The sequence below is a fragment of the Falco cherrug genome, chromosome 3 (genome assembly GCF_023634085.1).
Source record: "Falco cherrug isolate bFalChe1 chromosome 3, bFalChe1.pri, whole genome shotgun sequence".
Classification (NCBI taxonomy): Eukaryota; Metazoa; Chordata; class Aves; order Falconiformes; family Falconidae; genus Falco; species Falco cherrug.
This window is the reverse complement of record NC_073699.1, coordinates 92,987,477-93,005,550: the sequence shown is the minus strand read 5'-3', so window position 1 is coordinate 93,005,550 and position 18,074 is coordinate 92,987,477. Positions and strand designations below refer to the sequence as shown.

Below are 18,074 nucleotides of genomic sequence, written 5' to 3'. Positions count from 1 at the left end.
TGAACTGAAATCAGTGCATCTCTGCTGGTTCTGTGACCTTGGATCTTCCCTGGCTGCTTGGTGGAATCCCAGACGCTTTTTACAGAGAGGGATCTTCCTCCATCTAGAAACTGTAGTTCTTCAGTTTTTATTTGTAGGGCTTATACAGTTCCCTTTCTGAACAATTTCTTTTCCTCTCTCCCATTATTAGAAAAAATATTTTCATGGGGACCACTTGGGAGACTCAATACCGTGATTTCCGCTGGTTTTCAAGATATTGCAAATAGGCAGCGAGGTCAATTAGTTGTGTAAATTTTGGAGTTGCCTGGAAAATTTGAAAGCGATCATCTCACGTATATGTAGTTCCATTCATTACCAAGGATTTAAAGGTTTGCCAAATATACAAGTGGATGACAAATTATATTTACTGTGGTCAACAATGGTATTCAATCAGCTAGAGAAGAAAGTTATGAATGAAATTGCATTTCAGTTTCAATTTTATTTCAAGTTGACTTCAATTAGAATTTGTACTACTGGGAATTCATACCTCATGGCTTGAATTTGACCACTGCACTGGCTTTTACAGCCTACGCTTGTGTTGTGGTTTAACTAAGCGCCACACAGCTGCTCGCTCTCCTCCACCACACTAGGATGGGCAAGAGAATCGGGAAAAAGGTAAAACTCATGGGTTAAGATAAGAACAATTTAATAACTGATATATAATAACAACAATGACATTGTAATGAAAAGGAGAGAGAGAGAGAGACAGGAATAAAATCCAAAAGGAAAAACCCAAGTGATGCACGATACAGTTGCTCACCACCCTGATGCCCAGCCAGTCCCCAAGCAGTGATCCACAGGTCCCAGCCACCCCCCTGCAGATCATATACTGAACATGACATCCTATGGTATGGAATATCCCTTTGGCCAGTTCGGGTCAGCTGTCCTGGCTGTGTCCCCTCCCAGTTTATGGCGCCCCTCCAGCCCTCTGGCTGGAAAGGCCTGAGAAACTGAAAAGTCCTTGTCTTGATATAAACATCACCCAGCAACAGCTAAAAACATCAGTGTGCTATCAACATTGTTCTCACACCAAATCCAAAACGCAGCACTGCACTAGCTGCTAAGAAGAAAAATTAACTGTATCCCGGCCAAAACCAGGACAGAAGATCCCTGATGTGTTTTCTGTCCTTCGCAGGGCATCAGCACAGTGTTTTCAGCTCGTTGTCCCAGAGGGAAGGTTGACTGGGAGCCGGGAATGCTTGTGTGCAGGTCCCAGCATTGTCCCTGCATTTTGGCTTGCTTGATACCTCCCATCCAGATACAAACAAGGTCCAAGGCTGTGGTATGGAATTATTCACGATCAGTTAGTTTCACTGTGAAATGTGCTCTCAAGCAAGAGGAACATATTCTACCAACATTTTCTGGTAGCCCACAGCACCCACATCCGCTGCAAGTGAGAGGCAATAGGTAACAAGGATGATAAAGGCACTGCGAGTGTTCTCTGAAACTCACAGGTCGATGAGTTATTGATCATAGAAAATTCCTAAATGTTACGATTTGGCCTCCAATGCAGGGGAACCCTTCTGCCCCTCACCCAGCCTTTCTTTTTGAAGGGCATACAAGAGGCTGTGTGTTAAATTTTATATTTGTTTTATGGTATCTGAGTGACTGTACTCTTAAGAAAAATAAGTTGTTCTTCAGTAGTCTGAGCACAGAGATGATGCATGTTGCCCAGCACTGTTCAGAGGGAGTCTATGGCAAAAGAGAAACTGAATAGCTTTGGATATCTTGCAAGCGCCACAAATCGGGATCATCTTTATACCATTTTGTGCTTTCCTCCAGGTTTCAATTGGGAGGTAATGGGAAGATAGCAAAATGCAGTGTTGCAAAGAGAAGTTTCTCAGGGATCAGTCAAAAGGCAAATGTGATGCTGACTCAGCAGCAAAGAAAATAGAAGTGGCCCTGATGGGGAAGGTTTTCTTTTGCCTCTGTGTGCTATGAGGAATCTGCTTGTGCTGGTTAGTGTGTAGAAATGGTGTGGTGTACCTTTAAACAGCTGTCATTATCTGGTGTGTTTCCCTGTCTGAAATTATTTGAAAAACACTGCAGCCCTGCTACAAGTGGATAGACTGATGTTTTATATCAATAGCAAATGGTTTGTGTGCATCCTAGAGTGCTAATGGAATTCCTTCAGAAGATGTTTGGCATGAACATGAAGGAAAGGCACATCATATATGTATTGCAATGTTTTGGAAAATGGTAAGCTGCTTGGTTACCTTCATCTGTGTCTGGTACTGGGTCATTCCCTTCAGTATTTTGAGGGAGTGATAGAATTAATGTTCAGTGATACCTGAAGTGAGGCTGATTTTGGCTGGAAAAGGCTGTGACTTGTTTTTCCCACAGGCTTTTTTCCTGCTGGTAGTTTCTGGGACTTTCCCTTCCTGGAAAGTTGTTCTCTGTGGCTTGCAGCTTATGGCAAGATTTCTCTCCAGTGCCCATCTGGCACTTTCAGGAGCTAAGCCAGCTTTCTGCTTCAGCGCACTACTCCCACTCAGGAAAGTTTTCAGAGCAGAGGAGAGTTGCTGATATAATTGCAAGGGGGTCCCATTTCTTAACCTAGCACAGCGCTGTAGAGATTTTCCATTCTTTGGGTGTGGGTACAAATGCTTTGCACAGAACAGTTGACAGATCCAGTGTGGCCACTCAGGGAAGCGGAGGTGGCTGTTTCTTCTGTTGGCTGCCTTTGCAAGGTGTCAGCCTTCCGCATGGAGGTGCTTGTGTCCATTTTTTTCATTTTTATTCAAGTCACAAAAATACTGGCTGACTCTTTTCAATTGCTATGCAGCTACTTGTTTCCCCAGAGTAAGCAACACATTGTGGCTGGTGAAAGAAAGGTTCACCTGCCTGAAGTCTGAAAACAAATCCTTGTTTGTTGCTAACAACTGGCAGATGCCTTCTAGAGAAAATCATGAACAGGGGAATGGACGTCTCTGGGAATTTGCCCTTAGAACAGGGTGAGCTGTAGAGGAGGAAGCAGAGTAGGGGATGGTGGAGTGCAAGAGTAAAATCTGGCAAGGGGTTTTGGCGTAGCGGTTAGACTATTAGCAGCTGTTGGTTTCACCCATAATTGTGCTACACTGGGCAGAGGTTATTTGACGTTATAATGTAAGCATATTTGATTAAGATCATGCAGCATGTACTCTTGCTGTGGCCTTCAGTAACCAGATTTGCTGCCTAGCAGTTTGAAATAAGTTATGTACTAAAGATCAGTGTGGTGACGATAGCCTCAGGCTGTGTGTCAGGCTAACCAAAAGATGGATCCTGATGGCTGACTCTTGAAGAGCTTGGCTTTGGTCATTCACTGAGGTCAAACAATATATGGCCATTTGGCAGATTTTCCACCCAAATCTGGGGTATTTTTCATGGAGATTTTGGATGCATTCAAATCCACACTGGAGCAGGACTGTAGGACAGGGACTGCAGGTTACAGTTGAAAAGTCTTGGCATTAATACCTGGGCATCAATCTCGATGAACTACCTAGTACAAGTAAGAGTCATGTTCCTTTGCTTATTGCATCAAACTGAAGGAGAGTGTAAAGATTAAACCTGGACCCCAGGCAACACTGGTGTGAGTAGAGTTGTGTCCAGTCTCTAACTGAAAATAATTTTATTGCTTTATTGTCTTTTTTTTTAAAAAAAGGGGGCGTTTAGTGCAAAATAGCAAAATAACTCTATTCCGCTCTGAACAGCATTTTTTCCTTCTAGGATTTTTGGTTACATGATTAATTAAAGTTCATTTTTTTCTTTGGTTATTAAGCTAGTATTAAACTATCTGTGCATGCAAAAAAAGAGAATATTAGAGTTGAAATTCACAGTCTTCTTAATTTTTAATTTCTTCCATTTTCATATTCTTCACGTAATAGTCAGTCCCTGATTTAGATTATGACAAGATATATTGACAGACACCCACAAGAAACTATTAATACAGATTTTTTCCCTGTGGCTCTTTCTCACTCATGCCTTCTTAAAATAGGGGGAGAAAGTAATAACTTAGCATGAATTAGTATCTGCGGCACAATCTAGTAGAAGTAGAGACAAGGAAGGAAGTGGGACATCAAATTGGAAGCTCCAGGATTCAGTTACAAGCCTAGATATGAATTTCAGTGTTTGAATCTTCTTTTTGTCACTAACACAAGAGAAAAGGCAGAACTGGAATTGTGGGTGAAAGAATTCATACTACGTGACATGCATCCATCAAACTGCAGCTACAAAATTTATCCTTCAAAGCAATAATCCAAAGAAAAAAATATTGGTTGCACTACTACATTGTAAACACTAACAGATGCAAAAATCATTGAGCTAATTAAAGGTTGTTTTAAAACTTTTGAGATCATACCATTATGATATAATAATGATTATTTTTAGTTTCTTTTTTCTACAAAGGGAAACCACTGAAGTAAGACACTCTGTGAAACTACTTTACTTGAAAAAAGCCCCAAATTCTGATTTACAAAGCTCCTTTCTTGATAGGAATTTATAGAAATGCTTCTAAGTTCCTGTAAATGCCCCCACGTTTCACACATCATATCATGTGAAGCTGTTCTTGACCCTAATGAAGATGCGGGTGAATCACTAAGCCAAAATGAAAGAAGAAGAATGTAGAGAATAGAAAGTTTGTGAATCATGAAGACAGAACATAGTATAGAGTGGAACAAAAGGGGAAGTTTCGAAGCAGTAGATATTAGAGGAAAAATAACACTAAAGGAAGAGATTGTCCTGCCCTCATCTGTGTTTCAGTGGGGTTAAACTACATGCAGTAGAACAATGCCTGGTACGGTATGGATCTCATTAGTCATGATCCTATTGAGGTCAAACTCCTGTTGCCTCTTCTGGACATAGGACTGGATTCCTGTGCTGTTATAAGGAAGGAGCATCATTAACCACAAAGCTGTATCTGTAGACACAGCCAAACCCCTTCCAAGGTCAGTTGGATTGGCCTATCCTGCCCTCTTGTTCTGGGTTGCCTCCTCCAGAGATAACCTGGGCTGGATCTGAAAAGTGTTACCAGGATGGACTTTCTCCCTTCCAGCTTTCCTGAGAGTTTCAGCTCTTCTGCCTGCTTCTCAAGTGTGATAAAGCAGAACGTGGTCGTCAGGTTTTCCTTAGTCTTTCCTCAGGCTATTTTCTGAAAACCAGAATTTGGAAGAAATGTCCTATCTGCATGCATGATACTCTTTATCCCTGCTTCCACTTTGGTCTAGGGATCCCCTGCTAGACTATCATCATTCTTGTACATATTTTTCAGTGTTTGGTTTTTTTTTTTCCTCCCCCCTGAAGTGTGAGCAGAAGATTCAGAGAGGAGGTAGTTCAAGGAAAGAAATTAATTGTCCCTCTGTTAGTCCCTTGGGCGATCTTTTCAATGCTCAGTACAATTGGAGACTTGCATTCATTTCTCTGTGAGTCTTGTCTGCTCTGGGAAACTTCCCCATTTAGGGGGAAATCCATATTCAGCCACAACTGGGGGAGTCCCAGGAAGCCGGACAAGAGGAGAGAAGGGTGTAAAGGACCTAGAATTGCTTCAGAGAACCAAAGACATCTGTGTAGACAATCTTCAGTGCACACCAGTAGACTTAATTGGGCTGGAAGGACATGTAGACTCGAGAGCTAAGCCTACTAGATGTTCCACGATGAAACAAGCTGGCCACCTTGGTCCTACTCCCTGGAAATAGTGAGTTTGGAAAGTTGGTGAAAGCAAGTTGTGAAAAGCTATGGGAATTTTTGCCTGATAAAGCACTGGGGAAAAGCTGAGTAAACATGTCAGGATTTCACCAGATGAAAGAACAGAGGTGGCCTCTGGTGTTTGCAGACTTAAAAAATAAAGCTTAGGTTCACTAGTTCGTATGTAGAAATTTTATCTACCACGTTGGGTCACAAGCTGGTAAGGTGTTATTCAGGGAAGGTATCTCTATGCGTGTGACTACATGAGCCAGTACAGTACAATAGGAAACAGGCTGTATAAGATATAAGATAAGCTCAGCTGCTTGTGAATATACCTAGAAGTTGAACCCATTCTTTTACTATTTATTTTCAGGTCCATTTTTTATTAAGGGCATTATGCCATTGATCTAACTTATCACTAGGTAAAGTTAACTGTGGACATCATGCTACGCTGTGTTTAGGATGAGAATTTACATATACATTTGCCTCCATTTAGGTAGTTTGTTCTGTGAGAACAACTCAGAAAAAGGCATCTGTTTGAACCTCAGTTTTGAACCCATCCAAACCAATGGAAGTTTTTCAGTTTCTTTCACAGGATCTTTAAACCGGAATATAATTTTCTAGCAAAATGGTAATGAAAGTGTTAGTGGTTTGATCTACTATAGATGAAGGACTAGGAAGAGTACAGTGCTGGTTTTTTTCCCCTCTTATAAAAACTGTAAGATAGGTGGCAGCAGAAGATGTGTTAAGAAATATTCAAATGTTGACAAAAATGTCGATCAATTTTGGATCCCATAAGAACTTCCCTGAAAGGTGAAAAGCACAGGTTTCTTTTATTTTCCTTACCTTGGCATCTCCTTCAATAAATCAGGTGTGTCATTCAGCAGAGTGTAGTGTTACATTAATTATAGCATGCCACACAGCATTTAATGAGAAAAACCTCATTCATTTAAATTCAGAAAAAAAATTAAAAAGTCAAATTGCTTCTGCTTCTTAAGAAGTTTGTATAGTATGTAGAATTTCTATTTCTAAAGCTATTTCTATCATTGCCACCTTTCCCTGAAATTTTTACATGTGCCTGTGTATAGTAACTGGTTATACAATATATTTATAGATGTCCTTTGGTTGCCAACTCAAGTTTTTATTTTCTAGCAATTTCGGTAGCTGTTCTTTCCAGTTATACTCTTGTAAAATCTTATATATAGATCAAGAATCTGCACTGTTTAAATAGAACTCTATATATAGAAAGCCTTTTTTTTGGTTGTTCAACAGTATAATCACCTCATCTGGCAATTATATCATATTCCAGTAGTCTAACATGTAGATGTATCTCTGCAATGCACTGGATGCTGATTTATAGAAAAGTATTTTTAAAAAATGCTCAGATGTAAGTGAGCTCATCAGAGCTCTTAGCTTGCACTGTACTTATTTATTGCTTATTGATTTCCCAGGGTGTCCAGATTGAAAATATATGTTGTATGGGTTGTACTTGGAAACTAGAGTAAAACTCATTTGCAGTAGGCTTTGTGCAACACTTTACCGTTGTAGTAGATTCTTTACAGTATACTGATTTTACCGGACTGTGGTGGCATAAGGGAGCTACTGATGCATCTACTATAAATAAGTGTGATTGAACTGTGAAATTCAGGACACAATCATCTGAATTATGCAAGCATTTACGAATCTCAGCCAGGATACTTTAGAAGCAAATTTTATTTGGAAAATGTGTGATTTACAGAAGCGTTATAGTGTTCAGGAATACTGTAGAGTACCATAACATTAATACAAGGACAACTTATTATTTATTCATTTATTTATTAATTTGCATATATTTCTATTAAAATCAGAATTTTTATGGAGGTACCGCAAAACCCATTGCTATCAAGGTGGTTGTCTCCTCTTAGAGCTAATAATCTAAGAATAACCCCACAAGATAACAGAGGACCACAGTCTGGTAAGGAACAGGGAACTTGAATTGATCTCACTATACTGTAATTTTTTAGTACACATAACAAAGGAGCATTTTAAAGGGAAATGTGAAGGCGCACATAAGTAGGCTAGAAGAAAATACAAAAGTGTAGATCTCAGAATTTGACAGGTGGCTGTGTCACAGGTTACTTGGAAGGACCCTCTCATACTCAGCATTTCAATAGCGAACAACGCAGTAGGTAGGTTTGGGCTAGACTGTGACAGGTGCCACAAACAGAAGACTGGTAGGGTTATACTTAATATGATGAAAAGCAAGAGTAAGAGATGTCTCTTACTCTTAAGTAAGAGTCTCTATCTCTTAAGAAAGGAGATGAAATCAAAGTATCAAGGTATAAAGTTCATCTGCTGAAACATTTGCATGGTGCAAGACTGTGTTGACAAAGGTAGGAAAAGAAATTACTGGGGGAGAATGATTAACTATGTGAAGCTTACAGTGATGATTACACATCCACAGTGAGTTGTCAGAAAGAAGCTGAGTTGTTAGCTTGGCTAAAATGATTCATGCCTAGAGTGGAAACGTGAATTTGTAAGTGATGAGCATGAAGTTGTTAAGTGCAGTGGGGAAGTGATTATTCGGAGATAAGGGGCAGAACAAGGGAAGGGAACCAAACCTGGGGTTTGACAGAACATCCCATCCCCCTTGGAGTGCTGGAGTGGAATGAAGATGCCTCCAAGTAGCTCTGTGAGCTGTTATAGAGGGCAGAGGAGAATTAGAAGAAAATGGAGACCCTGAAGCCGATGAGTGTCAAATTTGTGTCAAGAACAACTGGCAGACCAAGAATGAGAAGCCTGCAGCACTAGAATTGTAAACTTGAGTCAAGAAGAAGTCACTAGAGACTATGGTGAAAATAGTTTGGTTGAATTCAGTTGCCAGGAACTGAGCGGGAGGAGGCCTGAGTTGTAATTAAAAAACCAACTCTAGACAGTGTGCTCATTGGTGCCATGTTCAACATACCTGGAGTATCTGAAACCATTAGTTAGGCTTACTTGCTAAGGGAGAACACATTGCTAAGTAAGCTCTTCTATGTTCCAAGTATAAAGCCTGCAGGAAACAGCTATAGCTAGTTAAGGGAGAAAACTGGTAGTATAGAATGAATTAATTGAAAGAAATGAAAATGCATGTAAGGAATAAAAACTGAGCGAGTGGTTTGGTAAAAAAAAACCCAACACAAACCAGCAACCTCACCAATGCAATGCAAACTAGTCAAAACAATCCCAAACTAATACAGGTGCATGGTGAAAAGGAAGAAAAATAACACAGATATCAGAAATTACCAACTAGAAATAATTGCTAAGAGTTCAGAAAAATATATTTTAAAATCAATAGGAAGAGCTATATTAACATTGCACTGATTTTGATGAGACAAATTTGCTGCTCATATTTGTGTCAATTTCTTGTATGTGAATATTGACCTTAATAGGCATTTTGTCTTATCATTAAAAATTATATTTACCTGCTCCCTAATGAAACTTATTCTAACAGAGGTGGCAGAGTAAAAGCTGTAGAAGTAGCAGACTTACGGACAGAATATAATCAAGGTTATTTGTGTTGCAAGGAGAAACAGACAGGAAAAAAGGTTAAAAAAAAGAGAAAGGGAGTGATACAAGGAGGTGCAAAATAGACCAGGAGCTGGAACAGAAAGGGATCATGATGGCAAGAGAAGATGTTAAATGAGGAAAGTAGATAAAAAATTCTACTTGTGAGGTGAGAAGAAAGAGAAAGCTAAAGAAAAGGTATGAGCAACTGAAAGCAAGCTGAACTGAAGAGGAAAAATCACAGCATATTTAATTAGTTATCATTTGAAAGAAATTGATGGCTTCTCGTATCAGTTAGCACATACTCTGTAACATCCTTCAAGTCCTCAACGGGAAAGGAGACCCATTCTGTTAGACACTAGATAGCAGCAAGGACTCATCTTAACACTTCTGCTCTGCTGGGCTTCTTTGAGTGAAATCAACCTCTTTTCACAAGTATCTTCTTTCTGATCATAAATTCTAGCTCTAAGTTTACATTTTCCTTTTCCTTTTACGAAGATTATTTTTTTCATCTGAGAAAGATGGTTAAGAGTTTACTTTGTTCTGGATTATTTGTTCACTCTCCAACTACTGTTTTATGAACCCACCCTCTTATATTAGAAATTTCTTCTGCTGATCATGACTGGGATGAGCAATCTTTCTACACAGAAACATAGTGAAGCTACCTTTCATTTTTTCTTCCTAAAATGGTATCAAGAAGCTGCTGTAAGTATGGGTTCAGTCTGCTTCAGTCCTGTACATTTAATCTCCGTTGCTTGTGGTAGAAGATCAATTTTTCCCTCCTTATTCAGACCAAAAGTCTTTTGGAAATCACCAGAAGATTTGTTTGAATGTGGCCTGTATTTCAGACACAGAGGTAACATTTTAGAGCTAACTTCAGGACAGAAGACTAAAGGGATAGATCTGAATGATGAAATGGAACTTGGAAGTACTTGGAACACTGCAAGAAAACCCAAAATCAAGTATTTTAAGTTCTAATTGGAATGCACCCAGAACTAGCAAAATGTTTCAGTCAGGAGTAAAGGGTGAGAAAGGCTTTGGGAAGTTCCAGCAAAAGCTGAGATTTGATTAAGGCTAATCTTCAAGTTCCCCCACCCACATATGTCACCTGATATTCAAAAATACGCACAGAAAACAGAAACTGTATGGAAGATTTTAGTTTCAGCTGCATTTCCTAGCCTTACTTAAGGACCACAATGAAATGACAGAAGTTAATCTCATTGGTTCTCTTAGAAAGCAGGAATTTTCTCTTCTAGAAGGCTGCAGCGTAAGGAAAGATGCATTTTTTAAAGGCTGCCCTTTAAAAGGCAAAGCAGTAAAACCTGTTGGTATTTTTCTTTAATTTCTGCTTAAATCCCTATATTCATTCAAAAGAGCAGATGTCCAGTTAGGCTTTGGAAATGTGTAATAAAATATATTCCTGGCTGCAAAGATATTACGATCAGCATAAGCAGATGAAGAAAGGTAAGAGCGAGGAAAGAGCGTTACCCCATTTTCCTCAGGTGTGGTTTTTAGCATAGCCTTTAGATACGTTTACCCTTTAGACTTCAATAGGTAGATGGATACCAAAGGCAGCTTTAAATAAAGAATTTTGCTTTCACAATGTAAAGTAGATGTTTCAAAGTCTTCTTTTATTCCAGTTGAACTGCTGTTGTCTCTGAACTAATTCATGTGAAGCTCTGCACTCTAGACCCACTGAAATGCAGGAAATAACCCCAGGTTTTATGAACCTCGAATCCAGTATCTTTGCTGCCACCCTTCCTGTCACCCAGTAATAAAGATGGGACAGGAGATCTGGGAAGAGAGCTAAGATCATGGAATGAATGTTCTGTTTTTGCTTACAGAAATGATATTTAATTAACTAAGGAGATGAACTATTTTAACAAAAGGAAAAATAATAATGGTAAGCAAAAAAATTGTGATACTGTAGAATATCTTAAGTAAGTCATGAAAAACTGCAGAGAAAAAATCACACAAAATCATGTATAGAAGTAGATATAATACCAAATATAAGACTTAGGTCTCTGGATCCCTATCTTAGATCCTTGGTGACTGAAAGGAAGGGATACGTGTAAGAGATCTGATGTATAAAGGAACTGCAGCATTTAGATACAGCTTAATATGTAGGTTTACAGAGCTGGATAAGTAAAAGATGGCACGTAACAGTGAGACTGAGCTGAAGATGTGCCTGTTGTCTTGATGAGTGAGAATGTGGAGAAGAATTTTGGGAGAACAGCTTAAGGTTCTGTGTTGTCTTTAAAGCTGATGGCTAGACATCTTGAGAAAATACTGAAACAGGGTATTCCTTAGGATGGCAGAGGAAAGGCCCAAGGAAAACATTGTGAAAGGCTAAGGCTAGCAGGGGAGAGCTTGTATATTGTATAGCTGCGTTTTTGTGTGAGATCCCTTAGCAGTAAATGGTATAAGAGAAAAAGAAGCAGAATCATTGAGTCCGAGACTAACTGAGGTTGGAAGGGATCTCTGGAGGTCACTTCGTCCAAGCTCCTGCTCAAAACAGGGTGCATGTTACAGTCAGATCAGGTTGCTTAGGCTTTGCCCAGTTGGGTTTTGGTTACACGCAGTCTCTCTGGGCACCTGTTGGAGCGCTTAACCACCCTCCCTGTGACCAGGCGTGAAACTCTAGAGGACTGTGTTGGATGCTGGAGAATGGTACAATCATTTAATTTTAAAAGGATGATTTCAGCACTAGGATAAAGTGCCAGGAGTTGTCAGTGAATGACGTTTCAGGACTGGCAGGTCAAAAGCAATTTCATATAAGTCCTTGAAGTATGGTACAGAAAGAGTTGAGACTTCTCTAAAAAACTTCTATGAGCTCTAGGGATAAGAACTTAAGTTTATTTACATTGGTAGATAGTTAATTCTTAAGTGATTTTGCAGATGTTATCTCTTTCAGTGGTTGACCTGCCCATATTTCTAACCCAGGTTTATGTCCCCATCTGTCTGAAATGTTCATGGTCAGATACCTTTCCTAATGTTTAAAACATTCTGGGGAATGAGAGCCAGAATTAAAAAGAAGGATTTAATTTAGCCAGAATGCCTTCAACAGTGGGGTCTTCTGTTTGGAGATTCTTTTTGGCTTTCAAAATTGTACAAGATGAAATGCCTCATAGTGCGCAACCATCACCCAAAACCAAAGTCAATAAAAACACTGTCAATTTTGGTGGAAGCAGAGTTAGGCTGACACTTTGTGGTTTTGAAAATTCTACCCATAGATGACAATTGAAACTACTCAGAATATTAACTGTGATGGAAAAAATGCATAAGTAATAATATTTGAGACTAGGAGCTACATCTCACAATCTACTAATGCCGTGTACTTGTGTAGGTGCCGGACCAAGTCAGTTTTCTCATCTCTGTGCCACACACAGAGTGACACCCTGCCCAAGGCAAGGCAGAACTACTTTATTATCAAAGGGTGTCTCAGGGGGCCACAAAATAATGAAACGATAACTTGAATGTCACAAGCACACAACAAGCATGCAAAGCATGCAGCAGGCTTCCAGCTGAACAGCAACCTGGATGTTTATTCAGCTGGTAATTAAAATTTCGTAGTAGAAGTAGTACACTCCAGGTCCTAGGAAGACACTTGCACCTTATGTAAGTTCCAGATTACTACAGCGGGAGTGCACTGTAGTTCCTCACAAATTATGCATCTAGGCTTCCCTGCCAAGGTGGAATAGTGAACACAAGTGAAACAATAGTGAACACAAGTGAAATAGGAACAGTTGTGTTTTGAGGTCAAACTCCAGTCAAGCTGATGTTAGGATGCAGCTAAGGTGGGTACCTGATCTCAGGAACTGGATAGTTTCCTTCTGTTTCTTCATCGAGAAGTAACTTGAGGGGCTGTCTCTCATTTCCAAGATGTGTAGTGCTTCTGACTTCGCTGCTGCCCACATAACTGTCACTGTTTCTCCTGCATTTTTGTTTAAATCACAAGTTTCTCTCTGGTCAGCCACAAACCAAGATCGTGATAGTCACTGAAGGCTCACTAAAGTGAGATCTGCGTCTAAAGTCAAGAAGAGCCGAAGGCCAGTTTAAATGTGACTTTGTTCTGAAGTCACCATGGAAGAATTCCACCTTCTGTAGGAACAGATGACATTGTCACTTGCACTGGTGACCAGAGAAGGTGGTTTCCCCTGGTTTTATCTCTGCCCAGCTTGTAGTTGTGACCAGCTAAGGGAGGCAATAGTCGATTCAGTTCTGTGTGAAAAAATTTCAGTCTTTTGCAGCAAGGACTTCCGCAGCTTGACTCACTGTATACAGGAGCACTTCCTTTGTTTCGCATTATATTCCAGTCTCTCTGAAAGCAGCGAGTTTGCACAGAAAATATTAAGGGACATAATGTGATCTTCTGGAGAAAAATTTCAAGAAGGAAAGGAGCCATCACGAACTTTAGAGATCAGGCTGGATTTATGCCATCATGTTATACTTGAAAATAAGCACATTTTGATGGGAAATACTAAAGATGACAAATGTGAAACCCCGTTACTGGAAGCACTTTACAGAGTAAATCTGCCTTTGACATGTTAAGTCTGGCTGAATTCATAATGCTGAACAATGCCTTTGGTGAACTCCGTGAGCAGCCGATACTGCTGTAGATAGAAGATCCTTACTTTGAGTCAAAGCTGAAGAACAAAGGAACAGTTGTACCTGGTCAGGCTGGTCAGATGGAATGTCCTTTTAGCCCTTTTCCAGTGGTGGCTGACGGCAGATGCCTAGTGGTGAATTAAAAGGTCAGGTAAGGATATAGTGACTTTTCCACAATCTTATCCTGTCCTTCAGTAATGTGTAGCTCATGGACTTCCATTGCCAGGGGCTTTCCTATTCAGTGATCCTTTATGGATTTTCCAGTTGCTTACTGAGCCCATACAGCACCCTTGTACGCACACTCTTTTGCAGCAAGGATTTTCCCAGTTTAGCTCAAAGTATAAAGGACCACTGCCTTTGTTCCAGCCTGCTCTGTGCATGTCCTACCTGATGCCCCTTAGTTCTTGTATCTGTGTGATACAATGTGACAGCCATTACCTATTCACTTTCCTGGCACCTACTTGAATAGATGTCTAAACACATCCTTCATCAGCCACCTTTGTTTCATGATGGAGTCTTCTGAGTCTGTATCTTATACGGCAGCATGTTCAACACCCCTGTAGGTAATATATGTACCTGTGAATTATTCCCAAGCTCCAAAGCTTCCACATGAACAGGTAGTTTGGAAGGAAGGTTTGAAAGGAAGGCTTACTGACTTGAGATGTGTTTTCCCCATAGAAAATGTTGATTACTTTTAAATAATAGTTTATTTTGATGGAAAATGATGAATTTGGTGGTAAAAGCATTGAAGTTTTAACAATACCCATCTTCATCTCTTTTCATCCCATTTCTTCCCATAAACTGGTTTAGAAAGTAGATATTTTGGTTTGCTTGAAAGCCCAACTTTACTTTTACACTGGAAACCAGTTTAGCTGGAAGAATTCAGCCACTCCTCTGGAAGAAAGGTCAAGAATCAAACTCCTCTGCATGGTGACTTTTGCTTTCAGTGGCTGATTCTAGGAGGGTGGAAATGAAGGTAAAAGGCAGACTCATAAAAAGGGAAGGAAGCAGTCAGCTGTAACTAATGTTTGACCCATCTACCCTTTATGTTTTATTCTCCTTCAGTTTGGTCTCTAGAGAATGAAAGTAAGGCTTGGAGCTGTGATTTGGGAGAAAGAAGGGGACTGGGAGGAACGGTGAGATGAGTGAGGGACAAAGATTAAGGGAAAGGATAAATGGGGAGTTGGATAAATATGTACTGCAGAAACAGGGTAATCTTGCTTTCACATATGCCAAAAACTTGTGCTTTGGCTGTTGGATTGACTAATGATTCATCACTGCAACAAAATAAAGAATTTTCTTCCTCATTCTGGCTTTGCCACATGAGCAGAGGAAATCAACTTCTTGATTTTAACACTTGGCATCACAGTTTTCAGTAGACAATCAAGTATGCATTGAAAGTGCCAGACTAATGGCACAGAGACCAAAATCCTGTGTAACCACAGAAAGGCTCACAGAGGCAGCAGCAATGTAGACTTCCCAAACATCGACATACAGTAGTCTTATTCTGAGGGAATCACTTCTTCCTTCTTTCCATCCATCCATCCATCCATCCATCCATCCATCCATCCATCCATCCACCCATCCACCCATCCATCCATCCATCCATCCACCCATCCATCCATCCATCCATCCATCCATCCATCCATCCATCCATCCATCCATCCATCCATCCATCCATCCATCCACCCATCCATCCACAGGACTAGAAATGGTTAAGTGACCTTTTCTGTGTCAGCAACTTGTCAGAAAACTTGCAGACTTAGAAGGGCTACAGCTCTATTCATTTCAGTGAATGTTGTTTTTGATGGACTGGAGCTGGCTGACTGTCACCTTTTGGTTTTTAGAAGAACATCACCTATGTGAGGAGTTTCTGAAGACAGAGACATACAGTAGTTTGATTTGACTCAGCAAAATCAACCCCTTTTATGAAAGGTCTATTTCAGATTTCTTTTGTGGGTAGAGAGGCAATGAATGTGCATCATCGACAGGATGTCATAGGTCCTGTTCCTTCAGAGTTGGTGCTTTGCCTTGTTCTGTTTTCTGACGAACTACAGAAAACATTATTTCCTGTCACTTACATTTTAAAATAATCCCCACTGTCAGAGTGAATAAACCAAAAGAGGTCTGCGTGTTTCAGGCAGCACCCTGCTGCTATATAGATTGCCCACCAAAACGTCAAATGGAAATACTTTTTTTCTGTTTGATCACTCCTGTGGGTGTCAGTTACATATAAGCGGAGGAGGCTTTAACAAGGAGAGGGCAGAAGAGCCAGTGGAACAGCTGCTACCTCTTTGTCTTCTGTGTGAACTTTTTTCCCTTGGGCTTCTTGGGACTGGTATTTCAAGCAGCATAAGCTATTGCCACCTGGACTAGCACCAGCTCTGCTGCTCAGCTGTGAGTCGCAGCAACACACATAGCAGAAATATGTCTTGGGAAAGTCACAGCAGCAACTACCTACCTCAGGGAACATGTATCCCAGTACCTAACTTCCACTAGCCCTCCGCCTTCCTACATCCTTTCTACTGAAGACTCTTCTTTCAGAAAAGACAACATATAAAGTGGCATGTGGAAACATTAATTTGCTCATACCTAATGTTGCTTCTGTTTTCTGTATTGGAGGTGCCGACATATTTGATTAATATAGATGCTAGCCTTTTGCGAATACATCTGTCATAATCCTGCTGACCCCAAGATGTGGAATGAAGGTGAATCTGGTGAAGATGTTTAGATTCAATGCATTGGGTTTGTGAAAGTCTTCAGGTTTGGAAAATATGCAGTTGTTTTTTAGCTCTGGCTTTTCAGGCATGTTTTCTGAGCACTGAAACTCTGGAAACACTTCCAGGAAAAGGGATCTTGTGGTCCAGCTGCACCAGCTCATTTCTGAAAGCAGTTTTGTTCTATTAGCTTTTGTCTTTGTTATTTTTTTCCTACTGTGATATTTTATGCTCAGCCCTGCAGACAACTTGGTGCCATTAAACTGCAGCCACTCTATTCTGCGGTGCTTCCAATTTGCATGGAAAATTATTCATGTTAATAACTCTCCATTGTTCATGTCTTATCTTCCTAAGTCATGTCAGAGAGCTACACAATACAAGCCCTGCTGTCGAAAGGCTTCTGTACACTTTAAGGCAAGAAATGATTTGCCTTCAGTGAAGTCAAATGAATTCAAGGCTTTTAGAGACTTACGTAAAATCAGCCAGAATTCTTAATTTCTTCTCAGGTCACCTTGTCCACCTTTGCATCTGCTAGCACTCTGCACTTCTGCCTGTGCTACTGCTGAGCCTTGCCAGAGGGAGACCACTCGTCGTTCTGCAGGGCAATAGAAGGCATTCAGCTTCCAGTGTACTTTCTCAGGTGAGGCTGAGTTAAGATATTGATTACAGATATCACAATTCAGCGAACAAATTTTTTTTGGCCTACACTTGCATTTGCTACAAAGAGGTTTCCCTCTTCCTACAAACTGACAGGATAATTGCTGGTCATGTGAAGATACTGAGGATTTTAGGTTCATTGCCATTTTTCCTCATTTGTGTATGTTAGGTAATGCTCTGGAAAAAAAAAAAAGTATTTTTTTAGCAGTTAGGTTCATGAACATATTTTCCTAATCTTCAAAGATGGCTGACATGCTTGTATTACAAGAAAAAAGCTAATATTTGTTGGGTATAATCGAAGCTACAGAAGTAACACTAATATAAGGTGCAATGTCTTGTGCGTAACTGCATAAAACTCTAACATGTTTTTCGAGTATAAGGGAGTGCTTTAAAAAACATCAAAGCATCTTTTCAGTTGCTGTTCAAAACCACTCTTGTTTCTCAGTTTTTAAGCACTATCACTCAGCACTGGTTTTGCTTCCTAATGTTGATTTGCTTTCAGCTGAGCTTTTGTTTCACAAACTTTGTGAAACACACCTGCTTAAACACTTTGGCAATATGGAGCAAATCTGAAAATGGCTCAGTATCTATTATTTCATAACTGAAACCCAGTCAGGTTTCTTTTGTATTTTAGTATGATATTGTAAGCCACACAGGAAACCTACCTTCATTTCTATAGTGACTTATTCTAGAATATTTGGTCAGATATTATCAACTATATAATATATTAAAATTACTCAGTGTTGGCACCACTCCTGAATACAAGCCCATCTACCTGCATTATAGCGCTAGTCAGATATTAAAAGAGTATACAATGAGTTTCATTTTCTGCGAGACAACAAATAAAGTAACCATCAAAGCAGGTGAAAT

At 40.0% G+C, this 18,074-nt stretch overlaps 1 protein-coding gene across 2 annotated transcripts in view; it reads left to right on the top strand.

Annotated features, from left to right (window-relative positions):
- DUSP22 (dual specificity phosphatase 22) overlaps nt 1-18,074 on the top strand; it is an 89,799-nt gene that overhangs the window by 18,584 nt on the left and 53,141 nt on the right. For both annotated transcript variants that reach the window (XM_055705533.1, XM_027799250.2), the window contains one exon: nt 17,054-17,187. The gene's annotated coding sequence lies outside the window, so the exon portion shown is untranslated. The remainder of the gene's footprint in view (nt 1-17,053; nt 17,188-18,074) is intronic.